This window comes from Oncorhynchus keta, unplaced genomic scaffold (genome assembly GCF_023373465.1).
Source record: "Oncorhynchus keta strain PuntledgeMale-10-30-2019 unplaced genomic scaffold, Oket_V2 Un_contig_3009_pilon_pilon, whole genome shotgun sequence".
Classification (NCBI taxonomy): Eukaryota; Metazoa; Chordata; class Actinopteri; order Salmoniformes; family Salmonidae; genus Oncorhynchus; species Oncorhynchus keta.
The window spans coordinates 41,558-57,668 of record NW_026286891.1 but is presented as its reverse complement, the minus strand read 5'-3'; the positions used below and the strand labels follow the sequence as shown (position 1 = coordinate 57,668).

Below are 16,111 nucleotides of genomic sequence, written 5' to 3'. Positions count from 1 at the left end.
TTTACGCAAATTAATCACTACACACTTGATAATTCTAACAATTGAAATGCTAATCCTTTGCACATGAATGCTCACTCATTCGGGAATAATTGCAATCAATATGTCTATTTACGCTCAGTGTGTCGTCGTGATCTCTGTTGGAAAGTTTGTTTCTGTTGGAGAGTTTGTCCTCCCGCTCTCTCTCTGCCGTGGTTAGAATGGATAGTTCAGAGTAACATCCAGCAATGTCGTTATAGAATAGATGTTTCGGTGGTTGTTGGTCCTCGCATTCACAGGTTCATAATTTCTAGTTGCAGACTAGTAATTAGTATCGGAGAGTAGCTCTTATTGTGTCGGATCGATAGTCTCAGAGTTTAACCGCGTGGTATGGTTACAAGATTCAGCAATCTACTCAAACCTTAGCTTATACTCAGGTTTATGGTCTCTCCTCAAACCTTAGCCCTCTCGTGGTAATCGAGGTAAACTGGACTGAAGGGAATTCCTCCTGGTGGGGATTATATTCGTAAACAGTAGAAAGGGGCTGTCCCATGACGCCATATCAATGTCTGTGCTCATGGGGCGGGCCAATGATTTAGTTAAACTCCAAAGGGAATTGGAGTTTCCTTCATTAAACAGTTTAAAATCACATTACATCATTTCACAAATAGTTTCATCTTTACTCATTCATTTTATACAACAATTAGATGCAAGCTCGCAACTGAGACTCTTGTATAAGCAGGGTTATGGTAATGTGGCTGTATTGTCTGTCATGAGGTTCACAAATTGTACCAAACGGACCAGTTCGTCGCTGGCCACTTCACCGACTGTTTTACATTCTCCAGAACATGAATATTGTTCAGTTCTCAAGTTCTGTGATGTGGAAGAAATTCCTTTGTTCTCTCTATGAAAACTCACTCTCTCTTATACTCTGGCCATGAGGAGAGAACTCCTCTAGGAATTTATGACCTGCCTAACAGAGGCTGTTGGTAGGGGGAAGACAGAGAGGTGGTGGTACTCGCTATCCCCAAAGAGGGTAACGTCATGACACCGCTGTTCCATAAGGTGTTTTTTTAAATACAATTTTTACTGCTTGCATCAGTTAATTGATGTGGAATAGAGTTCCATGTAGTCATGGCTCTATGTAGTACTGTGCTCTTCCCATAGTCTGTTCTGGACTTGGGGACTGTGAAGAGACCTCTTGTGGCATGTCTTGTGGGGTATGGATGGGTGTCCGAGCTGTGTGCCAGTAATTCAGACAGACAGCTCGGTGTATTCAACAACACCTCTCATAAATACAAGTAGTGATGAAGTCAATCTCTCCTCCACTTTCAGTCAGGAGAGATTGACATTATTATTAGATCTTCGTGTACATCCAAGGGCCAGCCGTGCTGCCCTGTTCTGAGCCATTTGCATTTTTCCTAAGTCCTTTTTTGTGGCACCTGACCACACGACTGAACAGTAGTCCAGGTGTGACAAAACTAGAGCCTGTAGGACCTGCCTTGTTGATAGTGTTGTAAAGAAGGTAGAGCATCACTTTATTATGGACAGACTTCTCTCCATCTTAACTACTACTGCATCAATATGTTTTGACCATGGCAGTTTACAATCTAGTGTTACTCCAAGCAGTACAGTCATCTCCACTTGCTCAATTCCCACAATATTTATTACAAGATTTAGTTGAGGTTTAGGCTTTAGTGAGTGTTTTGTTCCAAATACAATGCTTTCAGTTTTAGAAATGTTAAGGGCTAATTTATTCTTTGCCACCCACTCTGAAACTAACTGCAGCTCTTTGTTAAGTGTTGCAGTCATTTCAATCACTGTTGTAGCTGACATGTATAGTGTTGAGTCATCCGCATATATAGACACACTGGCTTTACTCAAAGTCAGTAGCATGTCGTTATTAAAAATTGAAAAAAGCAAGGGGCCTCAACAACTACCCTGGGGAATTCCTGATTCTAATTGGACATGCCACTGACTTTGAGTAAAGCCAGAGATTGTTACCCTGGAAATCTTAAGTATTATTACATACAGCCAGGAAGAACGATTGGATATACGAGCAATGTCAACTTACCAACATTGGGACCAGGAATATGACTTTCCCCAAGCAGATTCTCTCTTCGGACCACCACCCAGGACAATGGATCTAATATCAGCAGCTGACCGAAAACAACGGTGATGCAGAGGGGGTAGACGGAGCGGTCTTCTGGTCAGGCTTCAAAAACAGATACATCACTCTCCGCTCCCAAGTATACTACTCGCCAATGTCCAGTGTCTTAACAATGAGGTAGACAAAATTTGAGCGAGGGTTGCCTTCCAGAAAGACATCTGAGATTGTAGCATTCCCCTGTTTAATGGAAACATGGCTCTGTCGGGATATGCTCTCGGAATCAGTTCAGCCACCGGGCTTCTCCAAGCATCACGCCGACAGAGAAAAACACCTCTCTGGGAATAGTGGCAGGGGTGTATGCTTTATGATGAACACCTCTTGTTGTAATCATAACAACATACAGGAACTCAAGCACTACTGCTCACCCGATCTTGAATTCCTTACAATAACATGTCAGCCATTATACCTTCCAAGATAATTCTCGTCAGTTATAGTCACAGCTGTGTACATCCCCCCCTCAAGCAAACAAAGGCGTTTCATAGTTTACCTTGTATTCAGACTGTAAAGGTGTTTCATGTACTCAGACTGTAAAGGTGTTTCTTGTATTCAGACTGTAAAGGTGTTTCATGTATTCAGACTGTAAAGGTGTTTCATGTATTCAGAATGTAAAGGTGTTTCATGTATTCAGACTGTAAAGGTGTTTCATGTATTCAGACTGTAAAGGTGTTTAATGTATTCAGACTGTAAAGGTGTTTCATGTACTCAGACTGTAAAGGTGTTTAATGTATTCAGACTGTAAAGGTGTTTCATGTATTCAGACTGTAAAGGTGTTTCATGTATTCAGACTGTAAAGGTGTTTCATGTATTCAGACTGTAAAGGTGTTTCATGTATTCAGACTGTAAAGGTGTTTCATGTATTCAGACTGTAAAGGTGTTTCATGTATTCAGACTGTAAAGGTGTTTCATGTATTCAGACTGTAAAGGTGTTTAATGTATTCAGACTGTAAAGGTGTTTCATGTATTCAGACTGTAAATGTGTTTCATGTATTCAGACTGTAAAGGTGTTTCATGTATTCAGACTGTAAAGGTGTTTAATGTATTCAGGCTGTAAAGGTGTTTCATGTATTCAGACTGTAAAGGTGTTTCATGTATTCAGACTGTAAAGGTGTTTCATGTACTCAGACTGTAAAGGTGTTTCATGTACTCAGACTGTAAAGGTGTTTCATGTACTCAGACTGTAAAGGTGTTTCATGTACTCAGACTGTAAAGGTGTTTCATGTACTCAGACTGTAAAGGTGTTTCATGTACTCAGACTGTAAAGGTGTTTCATGTACTCAGACTGTAAAGGTGTTTCATGTACTCAGACTGTAAAGGTGTTTCATGTACTCAGACTGTAAAGGTGTTTCATGTACTCAGACTGTAAAGGTGTTTCATGTACTCAGACTGTAAAGGTGTTTCATGTATTCAGACTGTAAAGGTGTTTCATGTACTCAGACTGTAAAGGTGTTTAATGTATTCAGACTGTAAAGGTGTTTCATGTATTCAGACTGTAAAGGTGTTTAATGTATTCAGACTGTAAAGGTGTTTCATGTATTCAGACTGTAAAGGTGTTTCATGTATTCAGACTGTAAAGGTGTTTCATGTATTCAGACTGTAAAGGTGTTTCATGTATTCAGACTGTAAAGGTGTTTCATGTTTTACCTTGTATTCAGACTGTAAAGGTGTTTCATGTATTCAGACTGTAAAGGTGTTTCATGTATTCAGACTGTAAAGGTGTTTCATGTATTCAGACTGTAAAGGTGTTTAATGTATTCAGACTGTAAAGGTGTTTCATGTATTCAGACTGTAAAGGTGTTTAATGTATTCAGACTGTAAAGGTGTTTCATGTTTTACCTTGTATTCAGACTGTAAAGGTGTTTCATGTATTCAGACTGTAAAGGTGTTTAATGTATTCAGACTGTAAAGGTGTTTCATGTTTTACCTTGTATTCAGACTGTAAAGGTGTTTCATGTATTCAGGCTGTAAAGGTGTTTCATGTATTCAGGCTGTAAAGGTGTTTCATGTATTCAGACTGTAAATGTGTTTCATGTATTCAGGCTGTAAAGGTGTTTCATGTATTCAGACTGTAAATGTGTTTCATGTATTCAGACTGTAAAGGTGTTTCATGTATTCAGACTGTAAAGGTGTATCATGTATTCAGGCTGTAAAGGTGTTTCATGTATTCAGACTGTAAAGGTGTTTCATGTTTTACCTTGTATTCAGACTGTAAAGGTGTTTCATGTATTCAGACTGTAAAGGCGTTTCATGTATTCAGACTGTAAAGGTGTTTCATGTATTCAGACTGTAAAGGTGTTTAATGTATTCAGACTGTAAAGGTGTTTAATGTATTCAGACTGTAAAGGTGTTTAATGTATTCAGACTGTAAAGGTGTTTAATGTATTCAGACTGTAAAGGTGTTTAATGTATTCAGACTGTAAAGGTGTTTCATGTATTCAGACTGTAAAGGTGTTTCATGTATTCAGGCTGTAAAGGTGTTTCATGTATTCAGACTGTAAAGGTGTTTCTTGTATTCAGACTGTAAAGGTGTTTCTTGTATTCAGACTGTAAAGGTGTTTCATGTATTCAGACTGTAAAGGTGTTTCATGTATTCAGGCTGTAAAGGTGTTTCATGTATTCAGGCTGTAAAGGTGTTTCATGTATTCAGACTGTAAAGGTGTTTCATGTATTCAGACTGTAAAGGTGTTTCATGTACTCAGACTGTAAAGGTGTTTAATGTATTCAGACTGTAAAGGTGTTTCATGTATTCAGACTGTAAAGGTGTTTCATGTATTCAGACTGTAAAGGTGTTTCATGTATTCAGACTGTAAAGGTGTTTCATGTACTCAGACTGTAAAGGTGTTTCATGTATTCAGACTGTAAAGGTGTTTCATGTACTCAGACTGTAAAGGTGTTTCATGTATTCAGACTGTAAAGGTGTTTCATGTACTCAGACTGTAAAGGTGTTTCATGTATTCAGACTGTAAAGGTGTTTCATGTATTCAGACTGTAAAGGTGTTTCATGTATTCAGACTGTAAAGGTGTTTCATGTACTCAGACTGTAAAGGTGTTTCATGTATTCAGACTGTAAAGGCGTTTCATGTATTCAGGCTGCAAAGGTGTTTCAGACAGGGTCTCAAATGGCTCACAATTCCCTAATTGAATTCTTATTGAGACATCACAGGTTGACCTGATTGACAGGGAAGTCCCGCTACAGAGGAATAGGTGGGGCAGGGTTCTGTTAGAATGTGTATTTATTGGTTTTAATGTGAAGGAAGGCTTGAACCAGATAAACAACAACGTGTAGTAAAACAGGACATACTGGTCGTGTGTATTTAAAATGGAAAACTTTATTTTTTTTGTACGGTTCAATGGATCCTAAAGCTTACAGCCTTTACAGAGTTATTTAAATCAGATGGTAGAGATTATATAACGAATTAAACACATGGAACTCATGATGGAGTCATTCCCGACTCTATACATCATATTGAAACGCTGTACTTGTACACATCTGGGCTGTTTTCATCAGTCACAAAAGTCACACGTTCTGTAACGCAACAACTTCATGTGTTTTTTGTTTTTTTGTTGTTCGGTGCCTTAGATTAAATCTCCAAATTCTATGCATTATATTAAACTTATTCAGGTAATATATGCCATTTAGCTGACGCTTTTATCCAAAGCGACATACAGTCATGTGTGCATACATTCTACGTATGGGTGGTCCCGGGAATTGAACCCACTACCCTGGCGTTACAAGCGCCATGCTCTACCAACTGAGCCACAGAAGGAAGTCTACATCCAAGCAGCAGATGGAATATACGGCTGCAACACACCAACATGAAGTGTTTCCTAATATTCAGATGAAGGCATAGTGAGTTCAGAGTCGGGTTCTTTCATCACAGGTAGAGACCTGACTCCAAAACGTTAAGCCCGTGGACTGAGATATCGCCTCTCCTATACACCTGCATTGCTTGCTGTTTGGGGTTTTAGGCTGGGTTTCTGTACAGCACTTTGAGATATCAGCTGATGTACGAAGGGCTATATAAATACATTTGATTTCTTCTGGCGTCTTGAGAGCCTCAGTGGCGCTGCCCATGCCATCTCCATTTTGAAGAAGTTTATTTTTCTTCTTCGGTTTCTATGTTGGTAAACCAACTGAAAGGGTGCACACTGCAGGGTGTTGTCTGAACAGGAATAAAGACAAGGGTGGTGATTTACTGCCCTGGAGGGTGTTGTCTGAACAGGAATAAAGGTTGGTGATTTACTGCCCTGGAGGCTGTTGTCTGAACAGGAATAAAGGTTGGTGATTTACTGCCCTGGAGGGTGTTGTCTGAACAGGAATAAAGACAAGGATGGTGATTTACTGCCCCCTGGAGGGTGTTGTCTGAACAGGAATAAAGACAAGGATGGTGATTTACTGCCCTGGAGGGTGTTGTCTGAAAAGGTTTAAAGACAAGGGTGGTGATTTACTGCCCCCTGGAGGGTGTTGTCTGAACAGGTTTAAAGACAAGGGTGGTGATTTACTGCCCCCTGGAGGGTGTTGTCTGAACAGGAATAAAGGTTGGGGATTTACTGCCCCCTGCAGGGTCTTGTCTGAACAGGAATAAAGACAAGGATGGTGATTTACTGCCCCCTGGAGGGTGTTGTCTGAACAGGTTTAAAGAGCAGGTTGGTGATTTACTGCCCCCTGCAGGGTGATGTCTGAACAGGTTTAAAGACAAGGTTGGTGATTTACTGCCCTGTAGGGTGTTGTCTGAACAGGAATAAAGACAAGGATGGTGATTTACTGCCCCCTGGAGGGTGTTGTCTGAACAGGAATAAAGGTTGGGGATTTACTGCCCTGGAGGGTGATGTCTGAACAGGAATAAAGGTTGGGGATTTACTACCCCCTGGAGGGTGTTGTCTGAACAGGAATAAAGGTTGGGGATTTACTGCCCCCTGGAGGGTGTTGTCTGAACAGGAATAAAGGTTGGGGATTTACTGCCCCCTGGAGGGTGTTGTCTGAACAGGAATAACGGTTGGGGATTTACTGCCCCCTGGAGAGTGTTGTCTGAACAGGAATAAAGGTTGTGGATTTACTGCCCCCTGGAGGGTGTTGTCTGAACAGGAATAAAGACAAGGATGGTGATTTACTGCCCCCTGCAGGGTGTTGTCTGAACAGGTTTAAAGACAAGGTTGGGGATTTACTGCCCCCTGGAGGGTGTTGTCTGAACAGGAATAAAGGTTGGGGATTTACTGCCCCCTGGAGGGTGTTGTCTGAACAGGAATAACGGTTGGGGATTTACTGCCCCCTGGAGAGTGTTGTCTGAACAGGAATAAAGGTTGGGGATTTACTGCCCCCTGGAGGGTGTTGTCTGAACAGGAATAAAGACAAGGATGGTGATTTACTGCCCCCTGCAGGGTGTTGTCTGAACAGGTTTAAAGACAAGGTTGGGGATTTACTGCCCCCTGGAGGGTGTTGTCTGAACAGGAATAAAGGTTGGGGATTTACTGCCCCCGGAGGGTGTTGTCTGAACAGGAATAAAGGTTGGGGATTAACTTCCCTGGAGGGTGATGTCTGAACAGGAATAAAGGTTGGGGATTTACTGCCCCCTGGAGGGTGTTGTCTGAACAGGAATAAAGGTTGGGGATTTACTGCCCTGGAGGGTGTTGTCTGAACAGGAATAACGGTTGGGGATTTACTTCCCCCTGGAGGGTGTTGTCTGAACAGGAATAAAGGTTGGGGATTTACTGCCCTGGAGGGTGTTGTCTGAACAGGAATAAAGGTTGGGGATTTACTGCCCCCTGGAGGGTGTTGTCTGAACAGGAATAAAGGTTGGGGATTTACTGCCCCCTGGAGGGTGTTGTCTGAACAGGAATAAAGGTTGGGGATTTACTGCCCCCTGGAGGGTGTTGTCTGAAAAAGGTTGGGGATTTACTGCCCTGGAGGATGATGTCTGAACAGGAATAAAGGTTGGGGATTTACTGCCCCTGGAGGATGATGTCTGAACAGGCATGATGCCCCTGGAGTTATGGAACGTTTCCTCACCAGTATAATTAATTGTCCCTCGTTGATGACCCGGATGGAATCACGTGATCCTTCTTTAACCCGTAGGAAGTCCCACCCAGTGGATGACTTCAAAACTGGTGTACGCCCCCAAAGGCCCTGTCCATGCTAAAACATCTCTATGGTTCCCCTCTGCGAGCTCAGACCCTGCGCTGCAGTGAGAAGGAAGGAGACGTGTGTGTGTGTGTGTGTGTGTTCAGGTCATGTTTGTTTTTAACACTGTTGGTCTCAGTCGGGTCGGGATGTTTCAGAAAATGACAAGTACAGCAAGTCTTGAGCATTAACCTTTAGTAATCCTGGAGCAATTTGGGTGAAGTTGCCCCTAGATGCTGATCTTGGGTCAGTTTAACATTTCCACCACTAAAATGGTTAAGATTAGGAATGAAGAAGAGGAATCTGATCTTAGATCTGTGCCTAGGGGGAAACGTCGCCGAAGCGCTCCTAACTACCAGAGTCTGGACAATACAACCATAATAATCTCAGCCTCTCGATGCTATATCTTAACATTACATGCAAACTGTCCAGAGATTTAAATATGACATGAAACAGGTGGAATGCAGACAGATTTTCATTTAAAAACGCACCCTATTCCCCATCTTTCTGAGGGGTTAGGATAAGCAGAAGACACATTTCCGATGACTGAAAAAATAAAATGAACTAATTATTATTATAAGTATTTAGTGGTCAGAGCGTTGGGACTAGTAACCCAAAGGTTGCAAGATTGAATCCCCGAGCTGACAAGGTAAAAAAAAAAAAATCTTTAGTTCTGCCCACTGTTCCCCGGTAGGCCGTCAATGTAAATAAGAATTTGTTCTTAACCGACTTGCCCTAGTGTTATGGGATTTTTTAATGAATAATGACTAAATGAGGTATACGGCACTATAACTGGCAAGAAGTCTAATCCTGTCTTTCTAGTAGTGTTAAATAACGTGTGTTCATTAGGAAGAGGTTATATGGCATGCACCTAGGAAGAAAGGAATGTATGAGGGGGGGGTAGAAGGAGAAGGGAGAGGGGCATTAACCTGTTTGAACAGGCCTGGATGTACATCTGTGGAGATAAGAGAGGACAGGGAGTGCCCCTCCAGAGTTCTACTATCTGTGGGAGCCTGGAACTGTCAGCTGAGGGGTTTATAATCTGTGGTGAGACTCATGAGAAAACCCCTATATTGGTGTGTATGTCTGTGCCTAGGTTAGAATGGTATAAAAGGGATGTATTTGTGTATAAACTGCATTTGTGTAAACCTCTCACAAATAAATCTGGGATCTGATTAATTGTGAGCTGGGAATTCTGTCTGTTTTATTGAAGACCAGAACGTTACAACCTCTGGGTAACAGACAGATAAAGATCGTAGGAATTTATGAACATTAAAGTACAACATTACTTAACACCTAGTTAAATAATATTTTTTGGTCTCACTATAAACACTGGTCAAAAGTATTTTTCATTCCCTATACAGTATATACTACTTTATATTTAGAAAAATACTTATAATACTAATTAGTACATTTTATTTTTCAGTCAACGGAATCTATATAGAGACTAGGGTGTCAGAGGCCAGTGTTCCCTAGTCTAAAGTAGTGCACTATATAGGGACTAGGGTGTCAGAGCCCAGTGTTCCCTAGTCTAAAGTAGTGCACTATATAGGGACTAGGGTGTCAGAGCCCAGTGTTCCCTAGTCTAAAGTAGTGCACTATATAGGGACTAGGGTGTCAGAGCTCTGTGTGCCCTGGTCTAAAGTAGTGCACTATATAGGGACTAGGGTGTCAGAGCTCTGTGTGCCCTGGTCTAAAGTAGTGCACTATATAGGGACTAGGGTGTCAGAGCTCTGTGTGCCCTGGTCTAAAGTAGTGCACTATATAGGGACTAGGGTGTCAGAGCTCTGTGTGCCCTGGTCTAAAGTAGTGCACTATATAGAGACTAGGGTGTCAGAGCTCTGTGTGCCCTGGTCTAAAGTAGTGCACTATATAGGGACTAGGGTGTCAGAGCTCTGTGTGCCCTGGTCTAAAGTAGTGCACTATATAGGGACTAGGGTGTCAGAGCTCTGTGTGCCCTGGTCTAAAGTAGTGCACTATATAGGGACTAGGGTGTCAGAGCTCTGTGTTCCCTGGTCTAAAGTAGTGCACTATATAGGGACTAGGGTGTCAGAGCCCTGTGTGCCCTGGTCTAAAGTAGTGCACTATATAGGGACTAGGGTGTCAGAGCTCTGTGTGCCCTGGTCTAAAGTAGTGCACTATATAGGGACTAGGGTGTCAGAGCCCAGTGTTCCCTAGTCTAAAGTAGTGCACTATATAGGGACTAGGGTGTCAGAGCCCAGTGTGCCCTGGTCTAAAGTAGTGCACTATATAGGGACTAGGGTGTCAGAGCTCTGTGTGCCCTGGTCTAAAGTAGTGCACTATATAGAGACTAGGGTGCCATTTGGGATACAGATAGATGATATGGATAAATTAGGAAATGGTTCTAGCATCTGATCCCATGCTATCAGTTGATATCAATCTCAGGATGTTGACTCTCAACACGGAGGTTAGAGGGTAGAGGGGAGGCAAGGCAAGGCAGGGGAAACTGTATGGCAGAGGATTGGTCCTACAGTACATGTGCTGCTTAGAGAGAGAAGTGGAGAGGTGAAAGAGAGAGACAGAGAGACAACGAGAGAGAGAGACAACGAGAGAGAGAGAGAGAGAGAGAGAGAGAGAGAGAGAGAGAGAGAGAGAGAGAGAGAGAGAGACAACGAGAGAGAGAGAGAGAGAGAGAGACAACGAGAGAGAGAGAGACAACGAGAGAGAGAGACAACGAGAGAGAGAGAGAGAGACAACGAGAGAGAGAGACAACGAGAGAGAGAGAGAGACAACGAGAGAGAGAGAGAGACAACGAGAGAGAGAGAGACAACGAGAGAGAGAGAGAGACAACGAGAGAGAGAGAGAGACAACGAGAGAGAGAGAGAGACAACGAGAGAGAGAGAGACAACGAGAGAGAGAGAGAGACAACGAGAGAGAGAGAGAGAGACAACGAGAGAGAGAGAGAGACAACGAGAGAGAGAGAGACAACGAGAGAGAGAGAGACAACGAGAGAGAGAGAGACAACGAGAGAGAGAGAGAGACAGCGAGAGAGAGAGAGACAACGAGAGAGAGAGAGAGAGAGACAACGAGAGAGAGAGGTGGAGTGGAGACTAGTCAACGTTCCCATGAGTGCTATGTCGGACTACAATGTGCGGGTTGAGTTCTAGCAGATGGACATATACCAAACTGCCAATCAATCAATCAATCAATCAATCAATCAGTGCAGCCCTCATTGTCACTGCATCTTCAATCGAGCTCCTCATCGTCTTCACTATCACTCTCCTCCTCCTCTTTGTCCTCCTCTTTGGGAGGTGCGGGGGGCGGCAGGTCCAGTCGGGCCCAGGTCATTGGTTCAGACTTTCTCATTGCTACCTCTATTTTAGCTGCCATCATGTTGACCACACTCTTACTGACATCGATCACCTGGAGAGAGAGGAGTAGGAAGAGAGGAGAAGAGGTGAGAGTAAAGGGCGCGTTAGAATGGATTCATACTGTATGAAAGGAAATCACCCTACATTTGAATAAAGCGTGTTAACATTGGGCTGGAATAAAGTCAGTATAGTATAGTATAGACATAGTAAGTATAGTAAAGACATAGTATAGTATAGACATATTATAGTATAGACATAGTATAGTATAGTATAGACATAGTATAGTATAGACATAGTAAGTATAGTAAAGACATAGTATAGTATAGACATAGTATAGTATAGACATATTATAGTATAGTATAGACATAGTATAGTATAGACATATTATAGTATAGACATATTATAGTATAGTATAGACATAGTATAGTATAGACATATTATAGTATAGTATAGACATAGTATAGTATAGACATAGTATAGTATAGACATATTATAGTATAGTATAGACATAGTATAGTATAGACATAGTATAGTATAGACATATTATAGTATAGACATATTATAGTATAGACATAGTAAGTATAGTATAGACATAGTATAGTATAGACATATTATAGTATAGACATATTATAGTATAGACATAGTATAGTATAGACATAGTATAGTATAGACAGTATAGTATAGACATAGTATAGTATAGTAAAGACATAGTATAGTATAGACATAGTATAGTATAGACATAGTAAGTATAGTAAAGACATAGTATAGTATAGACATAGTAAGTATAGTATAGACATAGTAAGTATAGTATAGACATAGTAAGTATAGTATAGACATAGTAAGTATAGTATAGACATAGTATAGTATAGACATAGTATAGTATAGACATAGTATAGTATAGACATAGTATAGTATAGACATAGTAAGTATAGTATAGACATAGTATAGTATAGACATATTATAGTATAGACATAGTATAGTATAGTATAGACATAGTATAGTATAGACATAGTATAGTATAGTATAGACATAGTAAGTATAGTAAAGACATAGTATAGTATAGTAAAGACATAGTAAGTATAGTATAGACATAGTATAGTATAGACATAGTAAGTATAGTAAAGACATAGTATAGTATAGACATAGTAAGTATAGTATAGACATAGTAAGTATAGTATAGACATAGTAAGTATAGTATAGACATAGTAAGTATAGTATAGACATAGTATAGTATAGACATAGTATAGTATAGACATAGTAAGTATAGTAAAGACATAGTATAGTATAGACATAGTAAGTATAGTATAGACATAGTAAGTATAGTAAAGACATAGTATAGTATAGACATAGTAAGTATAGTAAAGACATAGTATAGTATAGACATAGTAAGTATAGTATAGACATAGTAAGTATAGTATAGACATAGTAAGCGTAGTATAGACATAGTAAGTATAGTATAGACATAGTATAGTATAGACATAGTATAGTATAGACATAGTATAGTATAGACATAGTATAGTATAGACATAGTAAGTATAGTATAGACATAGTAAGTATAGTATAGACATATTATAGTATAGACATAGTATAGTATGGACAGTATAGTATAGACATATTATAGTATAGACATAGTATAGTATAGACATAGTATAGTATAGACATAGTAAGTATAGTATAGACATAGTTAGTATAGACATAGTATAGTATAGACATAGTAAGTATAGTATAGACATATTATAGTATAGACATAGTATAGTATAGACATAGTATAGTATAGACATATTATAGTATAGACATATTATAGTATAGACATAGTAAGTATAGTAAAGACATAGTATAGTATAGACATAGTATAGACATAGTAAGTATAGTATAGACATAGTATAGACATAGTAAGTATAGTATAGACATAGTAAGTATAGTATAGACATAGTAAGTATAGTATAGACATAGTAAGTATAGTATAGACATAGTAAGTATAGTATAGACATAGTAAGTATAGTATAGACATAGTATTATAAAATTAATAGTAAGTGTAGTATAGCGTATAGTAGTAATAGTAAGTGTAGTATAGATGCAGAGTAGTAAGTATAGTATAGACATAGTAAGTATAGTAGACATAGTATTATAGTAGTAATAGTAGATATAGTATAGACGTATAGTATATAATTATTGTATTATAATAGTAATAGCAAGTTTTGTATAGTTGTATAGTAGTAATAGTAAATACAGTATAGACAAAAAGTATTATAGTAGTAATAGTAAATACAGTATAGACGAATAGTAATATAGTAGTAATAGTAAATACAGTATAGACGAATAGTATTATAGTAGTAATAGTAAATACAGTATAGACGAATAGTACTATAGTAGTAATAGTAAATACAGTATAGACGAATAGTATTATAGTAGTAAGTATAGTATAGACATATAGTAGTAATAGTAAGTATAGTATAGATGTATAGTATTATAGTAGTAATAGTAAATACAGTATAGACGAATAGTATTATAGTAGTAAGTATAGTATAGACATATAGTAGTAATAGTAAGTATAGTATAGATGTATAGTATTATAGTAGTAATAGCACGTATAGTAAAGATGTATAGTATTATAATAATAGTAAGTATAGTACAGATGTATAGTATTATAGTAATAGTAAGTATAGTACAGGCATATAGTATTATAATAGTACTAGTAAGTATAGTATAGACATATAGTATAGACATATATTATTAATAGTAAATATAGTATAGACAAAAAGTATTATAGTAGTAATAGTAAGTATAGTATAGACATATAGTAGTAATAGTAAGTGTAGTATAGACAAATAGTATTATAGTAGTAGTAGTAGTAAGTACAGTAGTAATAGTGAGTGTAGTATAGACAAATAGTATTAGTAGTAGTATTAAGTATAGTAGTAATAGTAAGTATAGTATAGACCAGCGTTTCCCAAACTCAGTCCTCTGGACCCCGAGGGGAGCACTTTTTGGTTTTTGCGCCAACACTACACAGCTGATTCAAAGCTTGATGATGAGTTGATTACTTGAATCAGCTGTGTAGTGCTGGGAGCAAACACCAAAACGTGGACACAGGGGTGACCCCAGGACCGAGTTTGGGAAAGCCTGGTATAGATGTATAGTACTATAGTAGTACTCACCCCCCACAAGTTAATCGTCTGCTCAAACTCCTTCTCTCCATCAAAGATAATGTGGATGTTGAGCTGTGGAGGAGAATGGTCTAAATCAGGACCCACTACAGTGAGAATACAGGGCCTGGTGTGTGTTTCAGGGTGTTACTGTTCCCTTTACATAGCTGATGTCAGGTAGTTGGTTCGACCATTGACCCTGTGTGTGTGTGTGTGTGTGTGTGTGTGTGTGTGTGTGTGTGTGTGTGTGTGTGTGTGTGTGTGTGTATGTCATAGGCGTTATTACAACGGGGGATGTGGAGGGAGGACATGTCCCACCCAATATTCAAACAGGTGGTGAAGGTAGGCAACATTACCTCCACCACACTGATTCTCAACGCGGGTAGGCCCCACAAGGGTGCATCCTCAGTCCCCTCCTGTACTCCTTGTATACCCACGACTGACTGGCCTCACACAGTTCCAACTCCATCATCATGTTCACTGAAGACACGACAGTAGTAGGCCTGATCACCAACAACGACTAGACAGCCTACAGAGAGGAGGTAGGCACTCTGACGGCGTAGTGCCAGGTACACAACAGGTACAAAACAAAGGAGCCGATTGTGGTATTCAGGTGGAACCAGGCTGTTCACGCCCCCCATCCTCATCAACGGGACTGCCATGGAGACAGTCAATAACTTCAAATTCCTTGTAGTAAACATCTCAAAGAAGCAGAAATGGTATAACCACACGGACACCGTATAGTGAAGAGGCACGACAGCGACTCTTTAACCTCTAGATGCTGAAGAAATTCAGCCTGTCCCTGAGGGCTATCACAGTGTTCTACAGGAGCACCACCAAGAGCATACTGTCGGTCTGCATCACAATGTTCTACATGAGCACCATCGAGCATACCGTCGGTCTGCATCACAGTGTTCTACAGGAGCACCATCGAGAGCATACTGTCGGGCTGCATCACAGTGTTCTACAGGACCACCATCGAGCATACTGTCGGGGCTGCATCACAGTGTTCTACAGGAGCACCATCGAGCATACTGTCGGGCTGCATCACAGTGTTCTACAGGAGCACCATCGAGAGCATACTGTCGGTCTGCATCACAATGTTCTACATGAGCACCATCGAGAGTATACCGTCGGGCTGCATCACAGTGTTCTACAGGACCACCATCGAGAGCATACTGTCGGGCTGCATCACAGTGTTCTACAGGACCACCATCGAGAGCATACTGTCGGGCTGCATCACAGTGTTCTACAGGACCACCATCGAGAGCATACTGTCGGGCTGCATCACAGTGTTCTACAGGACCACCATAGAGAGCATACTGTCGGGCTGCATCACAGTGTTCTACAGGACCACCATCGAGAGCATACT

At 40.2% G+C, this 16,111-nt stretch overlaps 1 long non-coding RNA gene and 1 pseudogene across 50 annotated transcripts; one reads left to right on the top strand and one right to left on the bottom strand.

Annotated features, from left to right (window-relative positions):
* The first annotated feature begins 6,251 nt into the window (after nt 1-6,251).
* Nucleotides 6,252-8,271, top strand: LOC127923578 (uncharacterized). 50 transcript variants are annotated; one of them, XR_008114737.1, is made up of 9 exons: nt 6,252-6,374; nt 6,422-6,682; nt 6,732-6,777; nt 6,884-6,992; nt 7,042-7,139; nt 7,297-7,345; nt 7,444-7,600; nt 7,696-7,840; nt 7,888-8,271. It is a non-coding gene; the product is annotated as an uncharacterized LOC127923578 (long non-coding RNA). The 50 variants fall into 50 exon arrangements; XR_008114755.1 differs by having other exon boundaries at nt 7,297-7,394; nt 7,552-7,600; nt 7,649-7,744; XR_008114749.1 differs by lacking the exon at nt 7,297-7,345 and adding an exon at nt 7,346-7,394 and having other exon boundaries at nt 7,042-7,188; nt 7,552-7,600; nt 7,696-7,744; nt 7,841-8,271.
* A 168-nt stretch (nt 8,272-8,439) lies between these two features.
* LOC127923577 (cysteine and histidine-rich domain-containing protein 1-like) overlaps nt 8,440-16,111 on the bottom strand; it is a 31,171-nt pseudogene continuing 23,499 nt past the window's right edge.